This window comes from Hyperoodon ampullatus (assembly GCF_949752795.1).
Source record: "Hyperoodon ampullatus genome assembly, chromosome: 11".
NCBI lineage: Eukaryota > Metazoa > Chordata > Mammalia > Artiodactyla > Ziphiidae > Hyperoodon > Hyperoodon ampullatus.
This window is the reverse complement of record NC_136924.1, coordinates 27,158,603-27,176,211: the sequence shown is the minus strand read 5'-3', so window position 1 is coordinate 27,176,211 and position 17,609 is coordinate 27,158,603. Positions and strand designations below refer to the sequence as shown.

Sequence of the window (17,609 nt, the reverse complement as noted above, 5' to 3'; positions counted from 1 at the left end):
CAAGTGATTTTAACTCTCTCTGGCTCAATTTTCCCATTTGTAAAATGTGGATAATAAGAAAAAAACGTGTCTTATAGGTAGCCGAGAGGATGAACTGTGATACGGTATGAGAAACAAAGACTTAGCACAGCACTTAGCATATAGAAAGCACCAATAAGTATTACATATTATTATTAGGTGACTGCTGTGTATTTACATGTGTATTTGTATGTGTCTGACTCTGCCTGCTTTGGAGAATGCATCCCTTCTCACCCGGGGCTTGTACCCACGTGCACCTCTGGGTGCTGAGAGAGCGTGTGAGGCCCCTGGTGAGTGTTGATGGACGTATATCATTTCTGTATGAAGGGACAGATATTTGAGCTTCCTTCTGTGTGTGTGTGGAGGGGCGTTGTCTGTGAGTAAAGTGAACACGTAGGCGTGAGTTCTCAGTGGTTGCGTTTCTCAGGGTGTGTCAAGTGGGTAAAATCAAAATCAGTAGCAGCAGATGTGCCTCGTTCTAAAAGGAAGCTACTAATCCCACTCAGGCACATCCCAAAGGCGTTCAGTCTGGCCAAGCTGATGATATCAGCTCAACTGCACATGACAAATTATGATTTTATTTCCGAAGTGAATTGTTATTTTAATGAGTGTCTTTTTTTTTTTTTTTTTTTTTTTTTTGCGGTACGCGGGCCTCTCACTGTTGTGGCCTCTCCCGTTGCGGAGCACAGGCTCCAGACGCGCAGGCTCAGCGGCCATGGCTCACAGGCCCAGCCGCTCCGCGGCATGTGGGATCTTCCTGGACCGGGGCACAAACCCGTGTCCCCTGCATCGGCAGGCGGACTCTCAACCACTGTGCCACCAGGGAAGCCCAATGAGTGTCTTTTTAGGCGCAAAAGCTCCTAATAAAAACAGTTGCTGTCTTCCAAACAAACAGATCTTTAAGCTGATAAAGCTAAATAAAATCAGGAACAGCCTGTGAGAACTTGACAGCCAGGCAGCACCCTCCCTTGTTAACTGGAAAGGCTGTAGTTCTGAACTTCAGTTCTGGCTCCGCTACTTACTAGCTGTGCAATCTTGGGCAGTTTACTTCAGCAATCTGTGCCTCAATTTCTCATCTCTAAAATGGGGATGGGATTAATAGTAGCTACATAAAGCTGTGTGAGGATTAACAGATAATACATGTAAAGAACTTAGGCGGGTCCCTGGCACATAGTTGCCATGATTATTGTTGTTATTATTATTATTCCTCAGTGAGCTGGGAGAAGAGGCAGGGAGTGGGGGACTGCTGAGAGAACAAGAAGCTCCTTTCCATTATCTAGACTAAGGAGAGCAAGGATGGAAAGCAAGAGAGTTTGCAGCTCTTGCTACACGGCAGCCCAGGAGGAAGCCGGGGCAAGCAGGGCCGGCTGGCTCCAGCATCATTTAGCATCACTGCCTTGGCTACAAAGCTGGCTTTTCCCCCCACCGGGGAGGTAGACGCGGGCAGGGGAGGAGGAGCCACTGCTGAGAGCACAGCTGGGCCTGGGCGGTCACGAGCAGATTCAGCTTCTTTGCAGAGAGCATTTTCCCGTGCCTGCCTCAGCTGTCCACAGCTGCAGCTCCTGCGTGGGCCGTGAGCCTGGGCACCTCCCTAGTGGGGATGCTAAAATGCCCCTGGGTGAAGCTGACATTTCTGCTCCCCGTCCACACCCTCGCTGGCCAGGATAAAGGGATCTAGCAGAGGAGAACTGCCCGCCCACCCGTATCCAGCTCTCCCAAACCAAGTGCCCTTGCCTGCCCTGCAGCTGACATCCCCGCTGTGACAGGCTTCACAGGTCAAAGTAGAGCCACCGCTTTTCCTACTTACAGGTTTCCTCGCCCTGTTACTCCGGACTCTGGTGGCAGCCCTGACCAACAAGGAGTTCCATTTATGTATATATGTATGTATGTATGTATGTATGTATGTATGTGTGTATGGCTGTGTTGGGTCTTCGTTGCTGCGCACGGGCTTTCTCTGGTTGCAGCGAGCGGGGGCTACTCTTTGTTGTGGTGCGTGGGCTTCTCATTGCGGTGGCTTCTCTCGTTGCGGAGCACGGGCTCTAGGCACGTGGGCTTCAGTAGTTGTGGCACGTGGGCTTCAGTAGTTGCAGCACGTGGGCTCTAGAGTGCAGGCTCAGTAGCTGTGGCACACGGACTTAGTTGCTCCGCGGCATGTGGGATCCTCCCAAACTGGGGCACGAACCCGTGTCCCCTGCATCGGCAGGCGGACTCTCAACCACTGCGCCACCAGGGAAGCCCTATTTTTAGTTTTTAAAGGAACCTCCATACTGTTCTCCATAGTGGCTGTGCTAATTTACATTCCCACCAACAGCGTAGGAGGGTTCCTTTTTCTCCACCACCTACTCTTAAGTTTAAAAACCATCAGCAAAGTAGTTTTAAAGTCGTGACATTTTCAACTGTCTTTGACTGTTTCCATCAGGCAAAAGACCTTTCCTGGCTGCCAGGCTTGCTGTCTCCTCATTGCAAGTGTATCATAAGCACTGTCTCCTCCAGCCTGTCCTACAAGTCGCTGTGTGCCCGCCCAGACGTGAGGACGGTGGAGCTCATCAGCACAGAAGATGAAGAAGCGAAACTACATATCTTTAGACAGTATCTCCCCCTTCCCAGCAAAGACCCCTTCCGACAGAACAGACACAGCTTGAGGAAGAAACCAAACCTGAGTCCTTTAAAACTCACAGTCCTGGCAAATGAACTGAAAGAACGCAGAATCTACTGAAATGAGTTTCAGTGTCTGAAGGAGTACTTGGGGGTGGCCCCCATTCAGGAGCTCTGGGAATTGATTCTGAAACGCAGGACTGAAGACTATACTTGGACTTTGAAACAAAAAAAGGCAAATTCAGACACTGTGGCTTCAGGAGAAGGTAGGCGTTAGCCAGTATTAACAACCTGGTACGATTCCACAGGGAGAAAGACTCCACCCGGGGAGGAGGGTCTAGGGAGAGGATTGTCAGAGAAAGTACAGGATGCCCAGTTAAATTTGAATTTCAGACAAACAATCAATAACCTTTTAGTATAAGTGAATCCCAGATAATGCATGGGAAATACTTATACTAAAAATTGTTTGAGGGTTTCTCTGGTGGCGCAGTGGTTGGGAGTCTGCCTGCCGATGCAGGGGACATGGGTTCGAGCCCTGGTCTGGGAGGATCCCACATGCCGTGGAGCAACTAGCCCCGTGAGCCACGATTACTGAGCCTGCGCGTCTGGAGCCTGTGCTCCGCAGCGGGAGAGGCTGCGATAGTGAGAGGCCTGTGCACCGTGATGAGGAGTGGCCCCCACTTGCCACAACTAGATAAAGCCTTCGCACAGAAACGAAGAGCCAACACAGCCATAAATAAATAAATAAATAAATAAAATTTAAAATTGTTTGAATTACAGATAAGTAACAAATAATCTTGAGTATAAGTATATGCCCAATATTCCATGGGATATATTTATGCCAAAAATTGATTTATTGTTTACCTGAAATTTGGATTTAGCTGGAGGCTCTATATTTTTATTTGCTAAACCTGGCAGCCCTATCTAGGGAGGTGTGTGTATTGATTGTAAGGAGAGATGTATTAAGTACAAATTTCAGTGACATTTCTCAGGGGTCTAAGGAATGAGCCTTTATTATTTCTGTACTTCAATTTAATCTCTCTTTTGAGCCTACAGCCCCACTGATGGCAGAAACTAGGTTAATTCAGGTTAATCTCATCAGTTTAGTTTGTTTTCAGCCAATTCAGGATTTTTTTCAGTCAAGTGAGGCTTTGTGACCTTGCTGTGTCCCTGTTGGGTTGTGCTTAGATCTGAGGGCCTTGGTGCTGGGTGTCCTTGGTTGTCATCTGTTCCTGCCATCTTCCACCAAGGTGGTTGTGGCTCCACATGGTCCACAGACACCGAAGTGCCCCCATTTTTGGCATCCTCGGGGATTCCTGTGGTCGCGTCTGTTCTTGGGTTGTTCCATCTGTGCTGCCATCTGCTGCCATGTTCCCTCATCCTCGCGCACACCCCTCAGCTCCCTTCTGTACTCTTCTTGAGCCTACAGTCTTGTACGTACTCGACATTCCCAACAGAGAATGTCACCACTCACTGCACCCCTTGGAGGCCCAGGCCCTATGGTCTCCCCCATTGTCCCCACAGCCACTTCTCCTCTCTGGTTCTTCCTGGTGGCATTGGGAAATCTGCAAAGCTGCTGCCTTCCAGGCTTCTGATGGGAAGCAGAGCTCAGGTCCTCCCTACTATCGGGTCTCAGAAGCATCCAGAGGCCATCTCTCCCTGCTGCAAGCTACCTTGGGTTCAGGGGAGGGCACAGGCCCCTTCTCAGAAAACCACTTATGCAACTTCATTGCTTTCTCTCTCTCTCTCTCTCTGTGTCTCTGTCTTTTTTAACACCTTTCTGAGTTCAGCAAAATCTCTTTTCTTCCTGTGTGGGAAAAAAAAAATCTTTAGATCTTCCTGTAATTGTCTGAGTCTGTTGTTTGTGGTTAAAAAATATGTATATATTCCAGGAGTTGGCCAGGAATCTGTCTTTTGATATTCAGTAATCAGGCTTTCGAGAGCCCAAGCTTGTTCTCGTGAGCCATTGACTCTACCATGAGCTTCAGAAGTCTCTTGGAACCTGAGTTTTTCTGTCTTCATTTCTGCTGTAACAACCTTCTTCTAAGTGAATTAGAATGCAGCAGTGATGGGGAGGTAGGGCTGCGGAGAGAGAAGCAGAAGATGCTGGGAATAAAAGACGTGGTTTGGTGCTGCAGCATATCGTCCTGTCCCATTGTTTTGCTCTAGAGTTTGCATTTCTGCAAAGAAAGTTAACTTCAAGTTTACTGTGCCCTCCCCCACCTGCAAGGAGGTGGAAACAAGGTCTCTGTGCCCAGGGAAGAATCATTCAGGTGGAACCACCCACGGCTGTGCCCTTGGCTTTCCCAACATCTCCAGGATTGTGCAGGAAAGCCCGGTCCTCCTCTCCAGGGACTGCGCCTTTTCCAGGTGACTTTCTTCCTCCCATTGCTGCCCACTGACACACCCACTCAGGCCCAGGGAGCTCAGCCACAGGTACGGGAAGAGCTTGGTTAAACTGGGGTAAACCTCGCAGGAAGCTTGTGCAGTTGGGTCTGAACAGCTGCCTCTGCTGAAAGATCGCAGATATTTGGGGCTCATTCCCCAATCCTAGCATAGGAAATCAATTTTAAATGGTAGACCTTGCTGTCATTTCTCTCTATGGTCTTAAGGATCTCTTTAGAGTTGGTTGATCCAGTGGGAAATCCAGCTACAGTGGAAAAAATCTGAGAGTCAGGTGAGTAATGAGTGGCTGGCTCATGCGTGTGTGACTGTGTGGCAGGACAGCAACCATACAGAAAACCCTCTCACACCCATACGTGCAAATCTGATGTTGGAAATCTTAATAAATACTGCTCAGCAAAAATGCCAAGTGTCATAACTGGCAAGCTTGCCAGTTTGTAACCGTAGCTGACACAGATGGAGCTGTGACAATGTAGGTGGTAACTGTCGACTTAAAAAAACTGCACAACATGAGAGTTGCGAGTTAAGTTTTATTTGGGGCAAAATGAGGACTATAGCCCAGGAGACAGCATTTCAGATAGCTCTGAGAAACTGCTCTGAAGAGGTAGGGGGGAAGGTCAGTATATATGTGATTTTGGTGAAGGGGGAGTCCATGCAATCAAGCACATATATATATATATATATTTAAACATCTTTATTGGAGTATAATTGCTTTACAATGGTGTGTTAGTTTCTGCTTTATAACAAAGTGAATCAGTTATACATATGTTCCCATATCTCTTCCCTCTTGCGTCTCCCTCCCATCCTCCCTATCCCACCCCTCTAGGTGGTCACAAAGCACCGAGCTGATCTCCCTGTGCTATGCGGCTGCTTCCCACTATCTATCTACCTTACGTTTGGTAGTGTATATATGTCCATGCCTCTCTCTCGCTGTGTCACAGCTTACCCTTCCCCCTCCCCATATCCTCAAGTCCATTCTCTAGTAGGTCTGTGTCTTTATTCCCGTCTTATCCCTAGGTTCTTCATGACATTTTTTTTTCTTAGATTCCATATATATGTGTTAGCATATGGTATTTGTTTTTCTCTTTCTGACTTACTTCACTCTGTATGACAGACTCTAGGTCCATCCACCTCACTTACAAATAGCTCAATTTCGTTTCTTTTTATGGCTGAGTAACATTCCATTGTATATATGTGCCACATCTTCTTTATCCATTCATCTGTCGATGGACACTTAGGTTGCTTCCAAGTCCTGGCTATTGTAAATAGTGCTGCAGTAAACCTTGTGGTACATGACACTTTTTGAATTATGGTTTTCTCAGGGTACATGCCCAGTAGTTGGATTGCTGGGTCATATGGTAGTTCTATTTTTAGTTTTTTAAGGAACCTCCGTACTGTTCTCCATTGTGGCTGTATCAATTTACATTCTCACCAACAGTGCAAGAGGGTTCCCTTTTCTCCACACCCTTTCCAGCATTTATCGTTCATAGATTTTTTGTTTGTTTGTTTGTTTTGTTTTTGTTTTTGTTTTGTGGTACGCGGGCCTCTCACTGCTGTGGCCTCTCCCCTTGCGGAGCACAGGCTCTGAACACGCAGGCTCAGCGGCCATGGCTCACGGGCCCAGCCGCTCCGTGGCATGTGGGATCTTCCCAGACCGGGGCACGAACCCACGTCCCCTGCATCGGCAGGCGGACTCTCAACCACTGCGCCACGTGGGAAGCCCTCGTTCGTAGATTTTTTGATGATGGCCTGAATGGCCAATTCTTATCCTGCAACCCCCCCACGAGCAAGTGTTTTAATTAATGAGTGGCCTTCCCTATGGTACCACTGCACGGTATGAGGACTCTGCGTCCACCACTCCCGTAAATTTCTCAGTCGCCTGAGAAAGCAGTAAACCAGGAGGAAACTTGTCCCTTTTCTTCAGAGCAAAGCTCTCATGTAATATCTCCACTTTTTTTTTTTTTTAAGATGTTGGGGGTAGGAGTTTATTAATTAATTAATTAATTTTTGCTGTGTTGGGTCTTCGTTTCTGTGTGAGGGCTTCCCCTAGTTGTGGCAAGCGGGGACCACTCTTCATCGCAGTGCGCGGGCCTCTCACTATCGTGGCCTCTCTTGTTGTGGAGCACAAGCTCCAGATGCGCAGGCTCACTAGTTGTGGCTCACGGGCCTAGTTGCTCCGTGGCATGTGGGATCTTCCGAGACCAGGGCTCAAACCCGTGTCCCTGGCATTGGCAGGCAGATTCTCAACCACTGCGCCACCAGGGAAGCCCATATCTTCACTTTTATCCTGACAAATTCTATTAAGACAGCCGATTTGAGGAAAAGCATCAGATCAGCCTCCTACCTAACCACTCAGCACAGACTACTCAGTCTCCTACAACTGGCAAACCCTGGTGTCTTTCAACCAGTGCCCTCCCCCCCAGTATCTTTCACCTGGGTGGGTATTCCCTGGAATCTTTCAACTAGCCCCCCGCCCTCCCTGCCAGTATCTTTCAACTGGGAGAGGCAGGTACCTGCTATACACCGCCAACTACAACTCCGGATCATCAACCAATATGGGAGATCCGAGAACCAGGAGAGACTCACCCGAATTCGTCTGGACTCTCTGAGGAGGCGTATGGGTGCAAGGGGACTCTGCTGGTACCAAGGCTCTGGTCCCTTGCAGAGTTCAGGCAAAGGAGAGAAGTCCACTCTGGGTCCTTTCGTGGTCGCCATAAAACTGTCAACTTAAAAAAACTGCACAACATGAGAGGTGCAAGTTAGGTTTTATTTGGGGCAAAATGAGGACTATAGCCCAGGAGACAGCATTTCAGATAGCTCTGAGAAACTGCTCCAAAGAGGTGGGGGTCAGGTCTGTATATATGTGATTTTGGTGAAGGGGGAGTACATGCAATCGAGCACATATTTTTGGCAGAAGGTTTCTGCTAGTCTCGTGAAGGTCACTGCTAGTCACGAGGCGCAGCATCACCATGAAGGATTTTAGTGCTTTTCTAGGTACAAGGAGATGCAAAGATTGGGCTCATAAAATCTTCTGAAAATATCTATGTGATGACCTGTTTTGCCAGTTTTTCCCAGAGCACAGAGGGCCGCATTCCTGATCTGCACCCTGAGCTCCTTTCAGGGGGTGTTGAAAGTCAGCAGCTGCAGCGGCTCATGATTTAATCCTTGTAGAGGTAGATGGCAAGTGCTAATGGCAAGTGCCAGTTTGTTGTTAACAATATATAGATACACAGATTTATAGAAAGAGATTTATTATGAGGGTTTGGCTCATGCAGTTATGGAGGCTGAGGAGTCCTATGATCTGCTGTCTGCAAGCTGGAGGCCCAGGAAAGCCCACGGGGTATACAGCTGTAGTCCAAGTCCAAAGGCCTGAGAACCAGGGGAGCCAGTGGTATAAGTCCCAGTCCGAGAATGAAGGTCCGAGAACCAGGAGTGCTGATGTCTGAATGCAGAAGAAAATAAATGTTCCAGCTCAAGCAGAGAGTAAATTCGCCTGTCCTCTGCTTTTTTTTTCTATTCAGGCCCTCATCCCACTTGCATTGGTGAGGGCTGGCAATCTTTTTTATTCAGTCTACCAATTTAAATGCTTATCTCTTCCAGAAACACTGTCACAGACACACCCAGAGGTAAAGTTTTGCCAGCTATCTGGGCCCCCCTTAGCCTAGTTAGTGAACATGTAAAATTAACCAGCAGAGGGGTTTCCATCTCCTCCTCAAGAGGTTATGTTGTAAAAAGATAACATTAAATGCAGTGTTTGGTACGAAAATGTTCTTGTATACTTTAAGCATTGTGTTTAACACTCCAAATCTTGGAGTCAGGGTAATATTTGTCCCAGTTCTCTTTTTCTCTCATTCCCCACCCACTTTACCAATTTAGTACCCACAAAATGCCTTTGCCCCACCCATTGTGGGAGGGGAGTTGTCTTTTAAGCACCACACATGCCATCTGGGCAAATCTGCACATTTTAGACCAGCTAGCACGGCGCCTCTCCAAGTGCGTAGATGACCTAAAATTCATTTCCGTGGAAATGCAGAATGGTAATTTGAACAATGGGCTCCCTTTTTGTTATATTTCTTCTGAAGAGCTGGGCTTAGCGTGTCATCCAGCTGTGCATCCCATTTGTCTTGCAAGAAAAAGTGTCAAGCAGGAAATTAAAAATACTTCTATTTCAGTTTTCAAGAATATATGTCACCAAGACTGAATTAAGCAAAACCCTTTTGTTTTAGAGAAGGTTGTTTCTGGGTATTATGATCTACTGGAACCATTTCTCTTTGGAAACGCAGTACAGTAATCTTGGCTCCAAAATCCAGTTTGCTTTCAATTTGCTCAGCTACCCCTTGCCCTATATGAGATGCAGGCAGCAGATTAACTTCTCCAAAATGCACGCCCTCAAATATTTCAAAGTGCTTATTTAAGCAGTAACCATGGTGTATATTTAAAACTGAAAGGTAGGTTACAAAGATTTCCTTGGGGGAGGGGGCAGACAACATGAAAAGTCAACATGCTCACAAAGTTTCTCAGAGTCTAGGTCAGCGATCATAGCTGTAACTGATTCTTTGATGAATTCTGACTGCCTTATAAGAGGATACATTTTTAACATTTCAGTTTTTTTTCCAGCTACCTTGACTTTTGTTGTCTCTAATTATGGCCACTGAGCTGTTACCTGTTTGCTATAGTGTCTTCATAGGCTAAAAAGTCAGATGTGTTCTACTGTAACTGATTTTTATTTTATTAAAAAATTTTTTTAATTAAAAATAATTTTAGTGGAGTGTAGTTGATTTACAATGTTGCGTTAATTTCTGCTATATAGCAAAGTAACTGTACCTGATTTTTAAATAGGTGTAACCACTCCCGCCAGAGAGAACGGTCCATACGCCTTTCAGAACCCAACGAATCACAAGAGAGCACATTTCCACCAAATCTTGGTCAAATACTTCCAAAGGCAAACGGCTTTCTGGAGAGTGTATCAAGAGCTGCCTTGGCACATGAAGATGAGCGGCTGCTGGGAGGATTTGTGCAGCTTTCTCTCAAGTCCTAGGTAAGTCTCTTTATTTTTTTTAATTTTTTATTTTTTTGCGGTACGCGGGCCTCTCACTGCTGTGGCCTCTCCCGTTGCAGAGCACAGGCTCCGGACGCGCAGGCTCAGCGGCCATGGCTCACGGGCCCAGCCGCTCCGCGGCATGTGGGATCTTCCCGGACCGGGGCACGAACCCGTGTCCCCTGCATTGGCAAGCGGACTCTCAACCACTGTGCCACCAGGGAAGCCCCAAGTCTCGCTTTTATATCGTGTTCGGCAGATTTTGCCTTTCCTTTTGCTAAGTGCTGCACTGAGGTATCCATGGTTCGCTTGAGCAAGGCACGTCCATTCATATATTCATTCGACACCGGTTCATTCATTCGGACTGGACCATCAATTGACATCAACTGCTATGGCCGATGGATCCCTGGGCTTACTCCATCTGATCATCTGGCTCTGCAGAGCTTTCTTTTCCTTTCCTGACTCCCACTGGATTCCTCTCAAAGATAAGACGCATTCTGGGCAGAGGAGGACTAGCAGTCGAGCGAGGATAAAGGAGTGGCCATGTTCTCCGCTAGACCCTCCTAGCTCCTTCCCTTCCTTCTTTCCTTTTCTTCCCCTGCACCCCTCTCCCTTCCCTTCCTTCCCCTTCTTTCTTGTCCTCCTGTGCCTTCATTCAGCAAACATCTCTCACTGACCCTCTCTGTCTCCCACGCTGTTCCAGGCCCTGGGGATGCAGGAGCGAATGAGCTATGGCCCCAGGCCTTAGGTGCTTTCCATCTAGCAGGGAAGGTGCGGAGACAGAGAACTGCTGTCCATGGTGGTAAATGCTTCACTAGAGCAACGGCACAGACCTGGGTAAGCTCGGAAGAGGGAGGGGCTGGCTCGGCCTGGCAGGTTCAGGGACCCTGACCCGAGGAGGAGCCTCCTGGCCAGAGGAGGGGCATTGGCCTCGACCACTGAAGAGTGACAGGCTCGTATTTATCTGGTGACCTACTAAAGTCATAATAGTGCAGAAGTTTATGAAGAGCCTAATGGGATGTGGTAAATAGAATAGCTGCCTTCAAGGCATGAAATACTACAACGACTTCCATTAATCCATTGTGTTACAAGTATCACAGACTTTATATCAAAGACCCAAAGCCCGAGCTTCTGGACAAGGCTGCACCTCATCCACTACTGGAGTGTATTGTCAGAAGTTGGATATGATGCTACCGAGGCCTATTTGCTCACGGTGGGCAAGATCAAAGCAGATCAGTACCAGAAAATCAGGAAGAGATGTGCACTCTCAGGTACAGTGAGTGGTGATGTCTCAGTAGTCCTTTCTGCTGGGATATTGAGTGGCCCAAGGTTACTGTTCTGTTTCCACACATCATTCTGATCAATCCACCAGACCTTGGAGTCCTCCTTCCCACCACTTAAACCAACAATTTCTGAAGATAGGCAGTGTTAGTATTAAATTTGAAACGGCTCCTCTTTGCCCTCTTGCGGTGGCTGCTTCTCAAGCGTCAGTAGTGTTCTTTCTCTCTCCTTTCTCATGGCTTCAGCCACACTCCGACATCTTCCTTCTTGATCCGTGTTTGCAGCCTTGACCTCCTTTCAGAGTATCAGGGTCCATGCCCCACTTCTCGAGAGCTACTAACAGTATTATTGCTTGATCAGCGTCTTTCCTGAGTAACCACTTCAAATTAAATAGATGCAAAACCTAAATTATTTCAGATCCACCAGTCCCAAGCTTGTCCTTCATTCTATCTTCCCTCTACTGAGGGTGCCCCTAACTCCCTCTATCACTCAGTGCTGGAAAAGTGCAATTACTGTCAAGGATGGCCTCAATCCACATTGGGACAGTTCTGCTTTGACCTTCTGCCTGTTGGCTTGGGTTTAGACAACACTTTGGTTAATTTTCTGCTCTTTGCTCTCCATAGTAGGCCCCCTTCCCCCGCCCCCGCCCTTCATCCTTTGTTTCTTTGCTTATTAAACAGTAGTAACCTTCATTCATTCTTTCAACAAATAGTAACTGTGCACCTTCCCCAGGACATGGACTCACTGGGCAGTGTTGACATAGCAACGAACTAGGCAAACTAGTTCAAAACTAGTTTTGTTCAAAAACTAATTAGTTCAAAAACTAATCCCTGCTCTAAAAAAACCCCATATGGGGTTTATCATTTAGTGATCATAAACAGATATTGAGCATTTGTCATATGCCAGGCTCTAAGTTAAGTACTTCATATGTATTATTTTAATTCTCATAAGACCTCTCTAATACTATTAATATTTTTATTGAAATTAAGGGAACTGAGTCTTAGAGAAGTGAGGTAAGTTGCCCAGGGTGTCTCAGATAGTTGAGAATGGATTTGGGTGACACCATACCTCCATCCCTTTTTGTCCTGAGACATCTAGGCTTACCTTTATTCTTATGACCATGTACAATTTATGTAATTTTGGAATTTGTCTGATCTACTCATCCTCCATGTAGAAGGACCCACGTGATACTCACAGGGATACCAGCGTGTTGAATAAAGCCAGGTCCATAAGGAAATGTGTCAATGCTTAGGGATGTAGGGTGGGGGAGGGAGATAGGAGGTGAGAGACAAGGTGGGGAAATTCTGTGTGTCATAGGAAGCTGGACACTAGCCAGGGGAAGATCGGATCTCCAAGGTGGGATAGAAGTCCTTCCTGATACTGCTTCTAATTGATGACGCTACACGTTGATCAAGCAATAATACTGTTAACAGCTTGTCATCACGTGGGTGTCATGGTGATGGAAGGGGCCAGGCGCTGGGTTGAAAGTGGGAGGGAATTGCCTAACATTTCAATGTGTGAGGATTTTCAAGATGTAAATGGACCTAGTTCAGAATGTGTCCCTTTGAACTAGGCTGGAGCCATCCACAGGGCCCTTCTGGTGATTCTGCAAGCATGTTGTTGTCTGTGCAATCAACTAAGATGCCACTGGTTAGTCTCTCGTGTTACCCCGGCCCCCAGGGCCTGCTCAGCAGGGAGTCCTGGCCTCCATCACTGCCTTTGACACCTTCCGTCTTCCTCACCCTTCATGTTCAATCAAGGCCAAGTCCGTAGACTTTACTTCCACAGAGCCTCTCATGTCCATTCGGTCATCTCTACCTGGCCCTCATTTCCCCTCTCTGGTCAATCTTCATGAAGCGAAGCTGTCATTACATCACTGCATGTGGTAGTTGTGTCCACCTTTGGGTCTTACCTCCCACCAGCTTGGCAGAGTCAGCCCATGGCCGTGTGTGTGCGGGGCTTGGGGGTACGGGGGATCCTTGAAGTCCCTCCAGGACTGTGTAGGTTCCTTTTTTTCCTTTTGGGGTTGCTAAAAGTACAAATCACAGGGCCAAGTATCATCACCTAAGCAATAGAAGATGCATTAGATTCATCAGAACAAGGTTTAATTATAGCAGGAATCCCATATAATAACCATCGGAGGTCTAGTTGGCTGCCTGGGCCTCCTCACACATTTGTTTTTCTGCCACGGTTACGCAGCTGCACACAACCTGGAGTCAATCTGCCCTCCTGGGTGCAGCTGGAATATTCTTCCAATGAGGTTTTCGAGAAATCCTGTATTATAGTCTGCAATTTCAGGAGAGCTGCCCTCTTTATTGAAAGGTCTGGGCAAATGTTGCCACTCCTCCAACTTAATTCAACAGTATTTTCTGAGTGCCTAGGTTATGCCAAGCATGATGCTAGATGCCAGGGATACAGCGATGGATACGATAGTCGTGGTTCCTGCCTTAATGGAGCTTTTGCTGGCGTGTAAAAGATAGACACTGTGGAGCAATTCGGCCTGAGGGGAGTGCTACACAGTGGTGGCACAGAGCCTAGAGCGGGGAGGTGTGACCTGGCCTCAGGGACAGTGGACGTCACCCCGAAGCAGTGACATTTCATCTGAGACTTGGAGGATGAGTGAGAGCTAGTTGGACAAAGGGCAGAGGGAACAGCCACCCAGAGTCGGGAGGAAGAGTGGTGAGCATGAAAGGCTGAACGAGTCCAGTATGGGCACGTGAGAGGTGGGCATGGAGGGAGTCCCGGGGCTGCAGAGGCAGGCAGGCACCCAAGTATGGAGGGTCAGGCTAAGGATCTGGCTCTGATCTGAAGAGCAGTGGGAAGCCATCGGGGATTTAAGCAAGATGGTGCCAGGTTTGGTTCTGAAAGTTCGCTCTGGGTGCGGTGTGAAGAATGAAATAAAAAAGGGACAAGCTTGGCTTGCCAGACATCTGACAGCGGTAATGACCCAGGTGAGAGGCGACGTTGGCTCTGACAAGGGGGAGGCAATGGGGACGCAGGGGAAGGTTGGGAGGTAGAATCCACAGGACTTGATCATGAAGTGGGTACAGGAGATGGGGGAGTCAGAGGTGCCTCCCATGGTTCTGACTTGAACAACTGGCCATCAGCTGAAACAGGAAACACTCCCAAAGGAGCAGCTTTAGGGGACAGAAGCTGTGCTGAATTTGGAGTGATGGTAGAATGTTGGGAAGAGATATTCTCTGGGCTCAGGGAAAGACAGCCGGGCCAGGGATACATGCATACTGTGGGCATTGAAGCCAGGGGAGGGGATGAGGGCATCCAGGGGCAGGACGAAGGGAGGTGGGCCTAGGACAAAACTCCGAGGGGTGAGCAGAGGAGGAGGACGCAGCGAGGAGGAGGACGCAGCGAGGAGGAGAGAAAGAGGAGTTACAGAGATAGGAGGAGAACCAGGGGACTAGGGAGTTAGAAATTCCCAAAGTGAGGATGGATATCAATTAAATGCATTCAGTTGAGTGTCTAATACTCCATTTTAAATGATTTTCTTCTCTGTGCCATGTTGAAACTCTGCTCTGATGCCCCTACATTTTTAGCAAGCCTGTCACAAACTGTTTGGGGGCAGGAGGGAGAACCCATCGTGTTGCACGTTTAGGGCAGCGTGGGTCAGAGAGGGGACAGCAAGCAGCCTCGGGAAGCCACTGCCTTCTGGAAGCACAAGCCCAGGTGGGACGAGGCGCCCTGATGGGAGCAGGGGTTTAGGGCCAAGAGCACAGGCAGAGCCAGCCATGACTGCGAAGCAGGACTGGCCCACCTGGGGAGTGGGTGCAGGACAGAGATTCCTTTCCCCAAATCCACCAGCGGGGAGAAGTGACCTGAGGAAGGAAGAGCCAGATCCTGCTGCTGGGTGGAGAGGAGCTTTCCAGGTAGGCACACTTCAAGTAGCAAGAAAGCCGCGATTCATGGGGACCTCAGAGCATCCTTGCAACCACAGTGCCTAGCCTCCCTCCCCGTGCGGGAGATGATTAAGAATTCTCTTTTTGAGGCTCCTTCTTCCTTATCTGCATTCTGTTCTGAAAGGTAAATAAGCTACTGATACTTTTGATCCCTACCTGCTTCTGGTAGGTTCCTTTAAAAGTGAGAGTCTTCTAGGGCTTCCCTGGTGGCGCAGTGGCTGAGAGTCCGCCTGCCGATGTGGGGGACGCGGGCTCGTGGGGGACGCGGGCTCGTGCCCCGGTCCGGGAAGCTCCCACATGCCGTGGAGCGGCTGGGCCCGTGAGCCATGGCCGCTGAGCCTGCGCGTCCGGAGCCTGTGCTCCGCAACGGGAGAGGCCACAACAGTGAGAGGCCCAAGTAAAAGTGAGAGTTTTCTAAGAGTGCCCAGTGGCATTAGTTTGACTGCGGGTGGAAGACAGTCTGACATCTCTCCTGGTCCCCCAGGCTGTTGCTCTGTATGCCCTGTTCTCAGTTCTCCCTCCCGAGTGTGTGGTTTGGCTCCCTCTGGTGGCTGCAGCAAGAACAAGAAGCCTAATTTCTTGGCTTCATGGAACGATGCGCAGTTCTGAAGTTTGGGACTCGCTTCTCCCTTGATGCTTCCTGACCCACCCCTACCCTACCCAGCAGCGCTGGCTGGGGAAGCTGCACCTCTGAGTGATAGGCCAGTAGAGAGGTCTTTGAGTCAAGAAGACAACTTTTATGGTCAGGTCAGTTTTTTTTTTTTTTTGTGGTACGTGGGCCTCTCACTGTTGTGGCCTCTCCCGTTGCGGAGCACAGGCTCCGGACGCGCAGGCTCAGCGGCCATGGCTCACGGGCCCAGCCGCTCTGCGGCACGTGGGATCCTCCCGGACCGGGGCACGAACCCGTGTCCCCTGCATCGGCAGGCGGACTCACAACCACGGCGCCACCAGGGAAGCCCAGGTCAGTTTTTATAGGTTCTCTTCGACATGATACTTTTGATTTTGGCTGGAGCCCTGGGTCACATCAAACTGAAGAAAACCCATTTCTGGCTGCAGTTGCATTTTTGGACAGTGTCAAAGGTGAGAAGAAGATGTGGTCGAAGGATGAGTCCCAGCCTGGCTCCATCTTGACAGATGGCTGGCTGGCTGCCCTCCAGGTGGTGGATGGTGTGGGGTGAGGAGAATCATCGTGTTTTTAAGGGGCAGGCTTTCCTATTAGGGTAAAGGATAAATGCATTACATTCCAGGATCTTGTCAGAAGATTGTAGTACATAGGAAAACACCAGCTTTTCATGATTAATGTATGAATCTTTGCCCTTGATACCTTCAGAATCTCTAAATATTTTGGGTAAATGGGACAAAATCGCTCTACAGAAAAATTAAAAGAATAAAAGGCACAATTTGCTATGGCCACAGAAAATATGCACTATCTAAGAATAAATTTAATAAGAAATGTGCACAATCTTTATTCTTATAAAAAAGCTTCAGAATTACAGAAAACAAGATTTCAGTATGTAGGGAGACATACCATATTCTAGGATGGGGCAACTCAATGTTACAAAGCTGTCAGTTCTTCCCCAATTGGTTTATAGACGTAAGACAATTCTAACTGAAACCCCAATGGGATGAAAACATTTCTAAATTTTCAAAATGATTCCAAAATTCTTGTAGAAAAAATATACTAGAGTAAGAGTTTTAAAAAATGAGGGCAGTTTGAATTTCAAGTTATTTAAGCATATTATGAAGCAATAATAATAATTTTAAAAATGCTACTGGCAGTAAAAATTGCTCAGTTGAACAAAATAGAATGCTCAGACAGACTCAGGTGCAGATATAAGAAATTAGTAAATGGTAGAAGCTTTTCAAATTAGATGGATTATGGAATAAATAGTGCTGTGATAATGATACACTATTTGGTAAAAATGGTTAAGTTACCGGAAACATTGCAGCAAAATAAATTCCAGGAGGATTAGAGTTAAATATAAGAAAGTGAAATTCTATATAAAGAAAACTATAAGAAAATATGGATGAGTCTAAGCAAGAAAGCAAAAGAGTAAATCATGAAAGAGAAGATAATTGATAAATCTGTCTAAATAAACACATGAAGTTCCCATAAAACAAAACAACACAAATCAACTCTGAGAAAATCAGAAACACAACTACAAGGCAAGTGATAACTGGGAAAAATATTTGTAACACACACAACAGGCAAAGGATTAATAGCAATATTTCTAGTATGTAAAAATGCTCTTAAAATCAATAAGAAGATGATGAACACTTCAATAAAAATAGGCAAGATCACGCACAGGTCATCCAAAGAACATTTTCAGTCCTTGTCTGACTTTACTTCTTAGCGTCAATGG

The 17,609-nt window shown here is 47.4% G+C and overlaps 1 pseudogene across 1 annotated transcript in view; it reads left to right on the top strand.

The window, feature by feature from the left end:
- The window catches only part of LOC307060365 (putative tetratricopeptide repeat protein 41), a 65,571-nt pseudogene that overhangs the window by 8,719 nt on the left and 39,243 nt on the right, over positions 1-17,609 (top strand). The window contains exons 4-9 of the transcript in view: positions 446-459; positions 1,299-1,451; positions 2,438-2,879; positions 7,440-7,631; positions 9,856-10,054; positions 11,147-11,325. The product of the transcript in view is annotated as a putative tetratricopeptide repeat protein 41 (transcript). The remainder of the gene's footprint in view (positions 1-445; positions 460-1,298; positions 1,452-2,437; positions 2,880-7,439; positions 7,632-9,855; positions 10,055-11,146; positions 11,326-17,609) is intronic.